This window comes from Cryptomeria japonica, chromosome 3 (assembly GCF_030272615.1).
Source record: "Cryptomeria japonica chromosome 3, Sugi_1.0, whole genome shotgun sequence".
NCBI lineage: Eukaryota > Viridiplantae > Streptophyta > Pinopsida > Cupressales > Cupressaceae > Cryptomeria > Cryptomeria japonica.
This window is the reverse complement of record NC_081407.1, coordinates 291,813,321-291,827,277: the sequence shown is the minus strand read 5'-3', so window position 1 is coordinate 291,827,277 and position 13,957 is coordinate 291,813,321.

Here is a 13,957-nt window from a genome sequence, read left to right as displayed (position 1 = left end):
GAAAAAGATATAATTGCTCAAATTAGGCTACTCAATAAAATCTGCATTTGTGCTTAAAATGCACTTTTAGCTCACCCCATGAAATGGGTACCTCACAAACTTATCCGAACTGAATTCTGAAAGTTGCACATCACTGCATAGGCCAAATGAAAGGTGTGTAACAATTTTCCCAAGCCTTACCCCTTGAAAATCAACTGGCTCCACTTTACCCCCTCTCCAACTAGGCCATTCAAACTGACTCATTTAGGTACTTTTCTGACATGCAAAGCAAAATTTTTGAAATGGGCCTCTAATCTTGACTCAATTTTAATGAGTCCCAACATGGAAAATGACTAAACCATAGCTCATAAGGAGTCTTATTGGTATCACCTTTAATATGAACTCTGTTGAATGTGTAAATAGCAGTGATAATAGCTTCTCTCCAATAGATCTTCGGAACATTCCCTTCAATCACCATAGTCTTTGTAGCATCCACAATAGTTATGTTTTTCCTTTCATTAAATTCATTTTGCTGAGGGGCTCTAGGAGCAAATAATTGTCTTCTAATCCCATGCTTCTCACAAAATGAATTAAACTCACCAGAACAGAAATATCCACCTTTGGTAGATCTAAAACATTTCACCTTCAATTCAGGCTCAATCTCAACCTTTGCTTTGAATATCTTGAATTTTTCCAATGCTTATGATTTCTCCTTCAAAAAGACAACCCACATTATCTTGGAATAATCATCAATTAACAACATAAAATATCTATCACCCTACACACTTCTAACATTTGTAGGTCCACATAGGTCAGTATGCACAAGATCTAGCAATCCATTAGATGTATATTGTTTTCTCTTGAAAGAACTCCTTGTTTTCTTACCCAACTGACATTCTTTACATACCAGATTAAAAGGCTTAACAATCTTAGGCAGGTCTCTAACAGCTTGAGTAGAACTGATCTTAATCATTGAATCAAAATTTACATGACACATTCTCCTATGCCACAACCAACTTTCATCAATCTGAGCAATCAAATAGCTTTTCTCATCAACATTCAAGTGAAAAATGTTACCTTGTCTTAGTTCCAGATGCAATCTCAATACCAGAGCCATTTACGATCTTGCATTTTCCATTCTTGAATTGTAGATCATAACCTTTATCAACCATCTATCCAACACTCAAGATATTATGCTTCAAACCTTCAACATACAAGACATCATCAATGTTATGCTTACCATCAAAAGAAATAGAACCTTTACCACAGATCACATAGGCCTTGTCATCTTCAAATCTCACTATTCCACCAGCATACCTTTCCATGCTTACAAATTTAATTTTATAACCGGTCATATGATGTGAACAACCGTTGTCAATCACCCATTCATCCTTCTCTTCAACCTTAGCAGCTAAAGCTTTCTCCTCAACAGAGCAGCTTGTGGAATCAATAGGTATCGGTCTATCTTCTTTAATGGCAATAAACACAACTTCATCTCCTTCTGATTCTTCATTTGTAACACCTTCATGAGCAGCATAATAATGGTTCTTCTAATTCTTATACTTCCGGTTAGACTTGTAAGACTTATCATACTTCTTATGCTTTTCATATCTATCATTCCTATCATGCTTATCAAACTTATCATTCCTGTCATATTTAGCCATTCTCTTCAGGCATCTAGAAGCACAATGTCCTATCTTATTACAAGAGAAATATTTCAAAGGCAATTTTCCATCATACTTACCAGCTCCTTTAGGCAATCTCTGGGCAATCAATGCTTCAAGCTTATCCAGCTCTCTCTCTTGCTCTTCCATCTCTCTTCTCTCCCTTTCATATCTGGATATTCTACACTCAACAAGATCATACTTCTTCTTACTGGATATAGATGTTGATTCTCTAAATGATGTTTTAGACTTTCCATGCAATTCTTTAAATTTGCTCAGCTCAAATGCAACAATCTTTCCAACCAACACATCTCTTGTCACTGCAGTCACACTCTGGATCTCATCAATAGCAACAGCCTTATGTTTATAAGCAGGACGCAAATATCTCAGTACCTTAGCAACAATTTCATCTTCCTCAATGGTTCCACCGATACATTTGATACCTATGACAAGATTATTTACCTTAACCATGAAAGAGTATGTTTTCATCATCTCCCATCTTCAGCATCTCATACTTTCCTTTCATACTCTACAACTTAGCAACTTTCACTCATTTGTCTCCTTCATACAGGATTTCAAGCTTCTCCCAAATCTCATTTACGATCTGAAGTCCCATTACATTTGTCATCTCAGAATTAGTTAGGGCACTAAGCAATGCTTCCTTCGCTCTAATATTATGTTTAGCTTCCTTGATCTCATCTACAGTAACTAGTCCATTCTGGGGAATAGAATAGGCATTCTTTGTAATCTTCTAGTAATATTCTCCAAGATATTTCAAGTGCACTTCCATCTGGTTCTTCCATATAGAATAGTTACTTCCATCAAATCTCAAACTATCCTTCTTAAAGATAACACCCGCACCTACCATCCTAGATCTTCTCAAGCGGTTAAGCTTCTTTCGAAGGATCTAGCTCTGATACCAATTATTAGCAACAAGGAAGGAAAAGTGAGAGGGGGGCTGAATCATTTTTTACCGGATCTAAAAACTTAACTATAAAAATAGATCTGATAAACTGCAACAATAACAAAGATAAGCAAACTGAAGGTAGTGGAAAACCCAGTTAAGGGAAAAATCATGGTGGGAACCTACCCATAGTAAGATGATAATCTGCAATAGTATGTGAAAATATTGCAATGGGGAATGCACATGCATTTAAGCGCACTTCCTAGATCTCGCTTCTCAAAAGATAATGGCCCAAAAGGATACAACCCTCAAGGAAGTCTCGCTGACTTACAACAAGATTTAGACTACAATCTGGAAGAAATGAACTACAAGAATAGCATCTCCAAATGCCTGATTACAGTTTCGGTTAAGCACAATTGTCTACCCTACAACACCAATCTCTCCTCAATCACAACACTGAAGGATAAGTCACTTTTTTGCACATACACCACTCTTTGATAATGTAGACACAACCTCAATACCTAAATTACATGACAACATCACCTATTTATATAATTCATCAACCTTGACAACAAGGTTGGCTAAACCCTCAACTCACAATTACAAAATTACATCACACGATACAAAGATCAACCACCAGACCAATATAATGATTGACATGACATAACATGGACCTAAATCAAATTTCCAAATGCTCAACTCCCTCGGAAATCACGCCAAGATCTACTGCAACACGCTACACCACCGAAAAAACTGCATAACACGAATATCATCACCAGTTCAGTAAAATCACCAAAAACTCGCACAATGATCAATGTGGATCATCAAAACAAATAGGACACAATTAGGAAACACTAGCAAGCACATTAGAATCATCAATAACAGTTGCACCAACACCACTTATCAAATCTTCATCTATCAATGTCTGATAACTCAAGAACACAACCAATCAGCTACTATCACGAAGAAAGATAACTTGTAGAGCACCAAATCATGAACCATATAAAATTAAGATACACAAGATCATCCCAAACAATATCCCAAAATCTTAACACAATATTTGATCACACCGGAATATACCGGAGGAAATACCGAACTGTGCAAAGCAAAACAAATCTACAAACCAGATCATAAGATCTGCAAACACTGAATCAAATCACAGGAATATGTTGGCATCAAAGACAACAACATATCCTAGTCGAAACAATGACCAACAATCTCCAACACTCATTTGGGACACCTAAATAAATTATCATCTCACAATTGTGTAATCATATACCCTCTATATTATCATTATTACACCTCTATTATTGATTGATAATGCTTCATCTTGGATCTATTTCTCATTTTATATTAGATTATATTATGTATGGTGTCCATTCTTCTATTTGCACCATAATTCCTTTATGTGTCTCTTCCTACTTGTACCGCAATTATGTATTTAATCATAATAAAAAAATTACATCAATCCATCAACTCCAACTTTTCTAACAACATTCTAACAATGTACCAAATGTTTGTATTACAAATATCAAATTTATATAGAATCAAATAGGTAAAATCCAAACCATCATAACTCACGGTATGATAAAAAACCAACACCTTGTGATAAAATCAATCAAATCTCACAAGAATATAACTCCATCATGCTATCATATTTGACCAATTACTCCCATGGAACATATCACTAAAATTATCACTCTATTTCCAAGCCACTACACTCTATAGACTTCATGTGTCATAACACAAGTTGTGTAGAACACAAGATGCCACTGAGAGGGGGGGTGAATCAGTGGTTATCAATTTTTAACCTTTTAACCTGACTATGTGTACCGGTTAGCAGATCTAACACAAAGTGAATATGCTAGTGAGATAGGGGAAGAGATCAAGATGCAAGCACACACAAGGATACATCACATAACACTAGATATACGAAGAAAACCCAATGTGGGAAAAACCTTGGTGAGAAAATTTGTTGGAGTCTACTGCTCTAATCCAGCCTCACAATAAACAATTGTATTACAACGTTTAGGGCATCAACCCCTGCAAGAACCAGCTCAATGATTACAATGACTGTAAATAATATAAAAGTAATACCTCGGTTAAAAATGAGTTATATAACCTCTGCAATTAAATCTCTCTTCTAGTTCAACTCTTCTCTTCTGGTTCTGATGATATGATGAAAGAATAAGTATCTAGTAGATTATTGAGAGGAGGGTGAATCAGTAAACTGAAAAAATGATACAAACTTTCCAATCTCAAATTCAAACTCACAAAGTAAACTTTCACTATCAAGATCAATACTCATAAGAATACTCAACATCAACTGGTTAACTGTTATAACAACTTAACAGTAAACAACTTCAATCTTGTAAACATCCAAATGCTTAATCATATATCAACATACTTCATCTCTCAATTCTTCCAGTTATCATGCCTTATCAAAATAGTTAAGTAGTCAATCAAATCAACAAATAAGATCATAACCACAAAAACATTCACCACCTGACACAAATGTTTATACATGGAAAACCCAAATAGGTAAAAACCATGGTGAGATGAGACTCACAAGATAGCTATCTAAACTCTTCTAAAGTTCACCCTATTAGGAGCCAAGCCTGTTAAAGCTTTTACAATAAGTCATGTTAAGAACTGATCCTGTTACGAATCACCCGGTTAAGGGATTTACAAAATACCTTGATGAAAAGAAAATACCCTATTAGGAGTAACCTCGGTAGAGGATTTGAGAGTCCAATCTAATGGATCACCTTGTTAGAGGATTTAAGAAGTAACCAAGCTTGTTAGAGCTTACCCGGTTATGGGATTTCACTTCTGTTGTAATTGTTAGAAAACAACAGGTTTTCTTGATCTGTCTGAATAGCGCTACATTTGCTTGATCAGATCCTTTTAAGCTTCAATTTGCCTTTAATCAAACTGCAGATCCATCCTCCGATTAGGCAACCACACACTCAACTGATTTCAGCCAACACTTTGCCAACAACTTTACAAACAACTTCATCGACCTCAAATACAAATCAATTAGGTCGGTAACACAACAAAAACCTAATTCTCTCATAGAGATTACAAACAAATCAGTTCAAGTGTGATTGTTGGATTTACATAGCAATCTATACACATTCTTCAAGAAAAATCCATCTGCTCCATGATCACCGCTTCATCGGACTTGTATCTCATCACGTGCTATGCATTAGATGCAATCCACTTTGCTCATTCCCTAGACAATCAAACAAATGAACAAACGTATCAAAACAATCTGAACTAATCCTCATTCAATGATCACACGTGTCACCATCATTACCGCTCATCATTAGATCTTAAACCAACAATCTTGATTGGTTAGGGTTTAACAAAAACAACTAGTAGGGTTTACCAGTTACATTGCATAGAAAAGGGTTTAACAATATACACTGGTTTATCGGTTCAACTCACAAACTAACATGTTGGTTTACAACATCTTCTTCAAATCTCTTCCTACTGGTTACAAGACAATATCAATAACAACAACAATATCAGCAATATCATAAATACCATTACCAATTCAATTGACATCAATGACAACATAACATATCATTAATGCAATCTTCATGCAAATGCCAACAGGTTCAACCCTGCTCTTTTCTCTGTCGGTTCTCTACTCACCCTCTCTTTCTGATTCTCCTCCTGCTTTGCTTCTGCCTTGTCAGATCTCCTCTTACTCACACTATATCTTTACCAGTTTCACTCTTCTCAGTCTTGTTGCTTCTATTCTCTGTCAGTTCTCTAATCACTTTGACCCACTGCTACTTGTCATCACTGGTACTATGCTCACCCTCTCTGAATATTTCTCTACTCAGCCTATGTTGTGTCTAACCTCTTCTCGCTCTCTTTATGCTCTCCTTTGCTCATTCTTTTTGCCTTACCGGTTCAGACTCTACCGGTTAGATGAACTGTAAGAATATGCACCTGGTTACTAGTTACTCTACTTACCAGTTTAACTCTTCTTACTGGTTCTCTCTTCAAGAACTTGGTCACTTTAATGTTCTTTGATGAACTCTCTGACTGATTAACTCTTTGATGCACACTCACTCTCTATTCTCTTGCATCCGACATCATCAATCTTTATCTTTGAACTGCATATATATACTTTTGCTTTCCAACCAAAATAGTCAATCAAACCTTGGCGTGCTAGGGTTTCCTTCACCAACTCCATCTGTATCAGATTTGATTTGATCTTGTTTCAGGGATGGACAGCTTGCCACAAATCACGCAACAGATCAAATAACATGGCTATCTTTTCTTCCAATACACGTTTACTAAACATGGGCAACCTGCAACCTATTTTGTCGACCTTGCATTGTTAATCACCATAAATGATCTCGCAGTTCCCTTCACCAAATTCGATCTACACCTGGGTACCCTGCATCGATCATCGCATCTCAACCGTCAACCTTTCGATCTGCCTCATGCCGCATCCTTCTGCACTTAACCCGTGATTTTTGTAGTCAGCATTAACTGTTCACCCAATCCCCAACTACCTGGTTCACTGAGCTCTGCATGTTAGCTTTTTTGCTTTGCCACCTGGAAGACACATGTCTTCTTTGTCGGCATCCACCTCAACAAACTATGTCGATTCAAGCTTAGTCACCGACCAAGTGTACTACCAGTATGCACCTACCAGTTCATCTTACCTTACCACTTACATTAACCGGTTAACCTTCATGTCATTTCTCTTCTATGTCCTGTCGGTTAGGTCATAATGTCTTTTCTCTGCATATGACCTAGTGCCTTGTTCCTTCTAGGCTCATCTTGTCCCTTGTAGCTTACCGATGAACTTACCGTTAGACATCATCTTCACAGAGTTCATATCAGTCAATTATAACTAAGCTCTCTGGTTCACCAAACTTGATGCGGTTGTGATCACAGACACATGCCAATGTGGTGAGCATATATTCTAAACCCTCCAATCATTCGTATTGGTTGCTTGATCATTGCTTTGTTCATGTTTTCTGGTTGACAACATATTTTCCTGCATACCGATAACATCCTTGATGACTCCATGCCATCAATCTCCAACTATAACCAACAATGGTAACACCAAACTCCATCTGCATCCTAGTAGAACTCCACGTCTACAACCACTAAGCCTTTCCTTCTCCTTCATCATTTAGGTTCTCATCTCAATCGGTTTGTCAAAGTGACAAACTCATCACTTCTTATTCTTCCTTTTTGTCCCAGTATCTCATCGTGTCTTCTCTTGTTGATCCGATGTATACCATTGGTTTCATATACCGGAGGCTATCTATTAGAAATTAGGATCTTAGGATACTAATCATTATAAACAAGATTACAAAGTAAATTAAATATGAAACATACATGCAAAATGTACACATTACACAAGATATACATGGGAAAACCCTTTCGGGTAAAAAACCCCATAAAGCATCATTTAATTAAAACACTTACAAATATAGTCTATAATAAAATAGACATGAACCTGGGGACACTCCTCCAATACTTCCACATGGCCAATAATACCTCATATTCATAGTGATACAAATCACCATAAAGCTCCAAATTCACCTGCCTCTCAAATGAGAGAGAACCTCCTTAAATATAGGAGGAAGGGTGACTTCACTAGTCACACCTTTACAATAACCCCCACTCATAAATAATTAATAATCTAATAGTTATTAGATTATAATTATTTCAAATGGGATATGCTTAAAAAGCATATAATATATAAGGTTTTATAACCTTATATTAGAACATTATATATAAATGTTATAAGGATGTGATCCCTAATAACATTATGTTCTAACACTCCCCCTTAATGTTAATAGGGGATCACATGTCAATTTGCATAGAAGAAAAAATGAAGCACCCCAGTAACGTAGGTCTTCTTTGACAGTGATAAACAGGGACACAAATATATGCCAACATGAAGATCATGCATTCTGGACTACATGAAAGTCATCTTGTCATAATTTATAATCCCAGTGTTTTAAAAATGATGTTTTGAAGTCTTAAAAAATTATATTGGAGTCGTGGTCCCCTCAAATTAGCCTCTCCCCAGGTTCATTACATAGTGCCCGTAGGTCTTAATACAATGCTTTTACAAGTGGAATATTTACAAGGAGAAGAATTTACAATATGCCCGTAGGACTTAAAAAAATCTGCCTGTAGGTCTTACGATAATGTGCCCGTATGACTTTAAAATAAAAGGATTTAGCCACTAGGTGGTGTCATTGACATGCACACTCCCCCTCAATGGCATCACCTAAGGCCAATCATTATTTGAATTTGGATCATATAATGCCTAAAGGTCTTATGCCTATTAGGTCTTAAATCTAGGATTTAGCCACTAGGTGATGTCATGTACACTCCCCCTTAATGGCATCACCTCAAAGCCAATCACTGCATAGAGGATTTCAAAGTGATGGCTAAAATTACAATATATAGTATGTGCCCATGATCTTCAAAGTGTCTTTATTATAGAATGATTTCACTTGAGTGAGGTGCCCATGATCTTCAAGGTGTCTTTATTATAGAATGATTTCACTTGAGTGAGGTGCCCATGATCTTCAAGGTGTCTTTATTATAGAATTATTTCACTTGAGTGAGGTGCCCATGATCTTCAAGGTGCCTTTATTATAGAATGCTTTCACTTGAGTGAGGTGCCCATGATCTTCAATGTTCATTTTGATCTTTAGAAATGATATTCTCTAGAAAGAGTAAAGTAACTTCAAGTAATATGGTACTTTCATATGTATCCAAATGGAACTCTTCCATAAATCTTCAAGGCCATATTGATTCTTCAAGAGCTACATTCATATTTTGTCCATTTGATTCAAAGACACATAGAAGATAGTATTCTTATTAAAGTATTGTACCATCCATGTAATAGCACTTACACCATATGTTTTGAAGGCATAACCTCGCCATAGAAGAAACAATATAGTTAGTAACATAGTAATCAATTAGATTTGATTTTTGGTGCAAAGAAAGAACATAATAGTATGCATTTTCCATTTGCCAAAGATCATATAATATTCCTCATAAATGTAAAATATAGTCCAATAATTGGTAGCAAGGAGATCAATGTATATTTTCATGAGAATAATCATGAATAATTAGTTCTTGTTTAACATACAAAATAGACATGCTACTACATATAGTAATATGAATAGTGTGAAAAATAGATCAAATACAAATTAAAACAATAGATCTCTTTGATCTACAAAAAAATGCTAGTGATAAATTTTTAATTTAGTTATGAACTTTAATAGCCTTTATATTTTATAAATAAATATTTTATGCTCTATCTATGGATAAATAGATGATCATTGTGATAGCTTGATAGTAGTTCATCAAATATACTACAAGTACAATATTCTCGATATAATCCTCTGAAATATTATTGGGAGATAAATTATGATGTTTCTTCCCTTTGTCTAAATTAGTGCACTAATGAGTCTTTTGTAATGCAACTTAGAACACTATTATACCAATTAATTTGGAAGGAAAAACTTGAAAATAGTAATTGGCACTCGATGTGCCAAACATATTATAGCATTATATGGAAGCATCAACACCATTAGTTATGAGGTGCTTCCTTCTTTGTTCACGTCTCATCCATAAGTGATTTACAAGAAGATAGCATAAAAATAAAAAAAGGGACATTATTATATCTACCCATACTAAATGACAATCAAAATTAATTCTAAAGTGCCTTTATATAGGGAATTATGAAGTATCAACACTTATAATGGATAATCTAGGAAAGTACAAGTCTAGACCATCTCTTATAACTTTGTGAAAGCAACACTCTTAACTCTTAAGGATATTCTTCATATATGCATGTATCTTCCATGATATGATTGACAACAAAAAAAATCTTGCATTAATCATAGACAATGTGTTTTTCTTGCATTGACCATTTTTAATAATAAGATTATTTACATGTATGTTAAATGTGCAAGTTTGTTGGAGATCTTTAAAATATTTGACAACATAAAAGAATGAGACATCTCATAGAACACATGGAATTCCACATGAGATAATCACGCTGTTTTTTTTATATGCATATGCACACTTTTCTTTCTTAAAAAAATAACATCAAATTAAACAATTTTATAATGGTGCATGGAAGGATGTAAAATTCAAATGTGAAGAAAATAATTTATGAAAATAATATCATGAGAATAATGAGTTTCTTTCCAGCCTATAATGAGTTTCTTTGTGAGAGGTGCTTAATCGAAATTGAAGTTGCAACCAATGTTTTATTGATGAAAAAATAAACTTTGATCTGCCATAAATAATCAACTCAAACCCTTTCTAAACTTGAAATGAATTGATAACAAAAAAATATCTTTAATTTTGATGGTTGCTGAAACTCATAGATTGACAACTAATTATGCTAAATAATCATTAAGATTCATTTTTTCAAACTCTTTGAGTGTGGCTACATAAGAATTCACTTGCAAGGAGTAAAAACAAAATGTAAATATATTTTATTGAATGCTCCAAGTTTATGTGGATATTCTCTTGCGTGAGCTTTATATCTGTCGAGAATAAGTTTTGTGCTCTCATATTTGCCATTTACAATGTGTGAGGAAGTTTTGCATTGTGGACTCAAAGTGATTCTATCTCGGCTGCTATATTCTTCTTCTTTGGGCGTGGTGACTTGGATATCCCGGCCGCTTATATTAATGCAATCGGGATATAGTTGGGCGAATATATAATGATAATTTTAGTAGACAGTGTGACCTTTCTGAAGAGTTCAAACATGCTCAAATTTTGAGATTGGCCGCAAGTACTTCCAAGGGCATCAATATATTAAGGCAGTGAATCGCCTTACCATATGTTGGTCGTGTGGAATAATGTTAAGTGTGGAGATACTCTTGGCATGAGAAGGTGTGGCTTTGTTTATGCCTTGAACTGAGAGAGAGGTATGGCTTTGTTTATGGATTGAACTAAGACAAAGGTAATCTTAGTACTGTTTACTGATAGGAAGTTTGGAAGTGGGAAGTCCCGAGCTAAGTGTTGGACATAATTTTGAGGAGTTAAAGAGCAAAATCCACGTCATTTCTTGCTTCTCATCTCCTATAAATTCCAATTAGGAAGGTTGGTATTTATAAGTTGTATATCTATTTGTAGTTGGTAAGTATGGCCAGAAACAATGCAGAAATAAGAATGTTACTCATGAAGTTTGTGGAAGAGAGATCTGTGTAATATCAACAATGAGAATAGAGCATTTCATTTATTATCCCATTGATAGACTTCATATTAGGAAGTTGTGAGAATGGATCGTGACCAATATGTAAGGATTGCAACTTATGCTTTTTATGATAACTAGTTCAATATTAATTGATCATTGTGGTTGGCCCATAACAATGCACTATCAATATTAAAGGATAGTTAGCTTTTCACAAAAGGCACATCGTTTAGATTTAGATTTTGTATAGGGTTTTGATCTATTAAAGAGAACATACCTCTCAAAAAATATATAAAATCAATAAGATTGATTGAAACATTAAACTATTTGTTATATGGTGAATTTAAAAGGTTGTGTTCATGTACTTGTTTTGAGATGGTGTAACTCATTTTATGAATTTTTTAATTGATTTAATCTCAAAAATCAATCAAGTGAAGATCTTTTAGCAAGAGAAGAAGTTGTGGGATGGATTTTCCTAAGGTTATTAAAAAAAATTATCATGGAGATATAGTTAGATATCGTATTATTAAATTGTATATACTTTAGATCCTCTTGAAAATAAATCTAGTCTTGTTGGAAAGAATCATGATTAACTAATATCATTTAATTACCTAAGAAGGTGAAAAATGCATTCTAATCTTTCAAATGAATATGCACCTTTCACAAGTCTTAATTTTTTGTGTTAAAATAATTTGATGATACATGTAATTCAAAAAGGTAATTCAATTTTTTCTACATTATACAAGATGCACATAAATTTTACATATTCAATATTTCCAAAATTGGAGGAAATTAAAAAAAAATTAAAACCATTTGTCAATTATTCTCATAGAAATACTTTCTATTTTTTAAAAAGAATATCACTCTTTACCTCTTGAAGTGCAATCCCAAATGCTATCCTCTTTTTTTTTGGAAAAGGTGACCTTGTAATCATGCTACTCAACTAGTGTAATATATGGTACATCTCTTCCTCAAAAAAATAGCAATAAACAGTTATGTCACTTACTCAAATTTGTGGCATGGATTGTAGGAAATTTCATAAGGAGATTTTTCATCAATCTTGACATATTTTTTTAATATAACCTGTAAAAATGATTACTATAGCCTAACCTGCTCTGATACCATGTTAGAAATTAGGATCTTGTGATACTAATCATTATAAACAAAATTATAAAGTAAATGAAATATGAAACATACATGCAAAATGTACACATTACACAAGATATACATGGGGAAAACCCTTTCGGGTAAAAAACCCCATAAAGCATCATTTAATTAAAACACTTACAAATATAGTCTATAATAAAATAGACATGAACCTGGGGACCCTCCTCCAATACTTCCACATGGCCAATAATACCTCATATGCATAGTGATACAACTCACCATAAAGCTCCAAATTCACCCCCCTCTCAAATGAGAGAGAACCTCCTTAAATATAGGAGGAAGGGTGACTTCACTAGTCACACCTTTTCAATAACCCCCACTCATACATAATTAATAATCTAATAGTTATTAGATTATAATTATTTCAAATGGGATATTCTTATAAAGCAAATAATAAATAAGGTTTTATAACCTTATATATAAATGTTATAAGGATGTGATCCCTAATAACATTATGTTCTAACACTATCTCATGTTTCACTTTGCTCTTCTAGTATAGACCACCAACCACTTCCCTTTAACTTCTTTGACTGTCTTATCCCAAAGGGTTATGATATTGCCACCAACCGGTGGGAGTAGATAGACAGTTGCACTCAACCTGCCAACACCCAGTGGGAGTGGAATCTTGTTGCTCATTCTTCTTCTGGCATTGCACTAGCATGACTTTACTAAGATTGAGCAAACATATCTTCAAACAGACATATGAATCGGTAACATTCCCATTTGCCTTCCTTTCTATCTTGAGGTAGCATAATTTCTACCAATCTTCTCTTTATCCAGTGGGAGTCTTGTTGAATGTCATCAATTAACATACCAGTTGCATGCACACTCTTTGTTAATTCAACATTGCTTTCTTACTGGTCACAATGCTTACCGATTGGCAACAACACACTGTCGACGTATCACTCACAGGTAGACATTCCATACCAGTCTCCAATACTTATTCACTGGTTATCATTCCATACCAGTTGACATCAATGACAACACAATAACAAAAAATTGCTCTATTACCTCATGTAGCAACTAGAA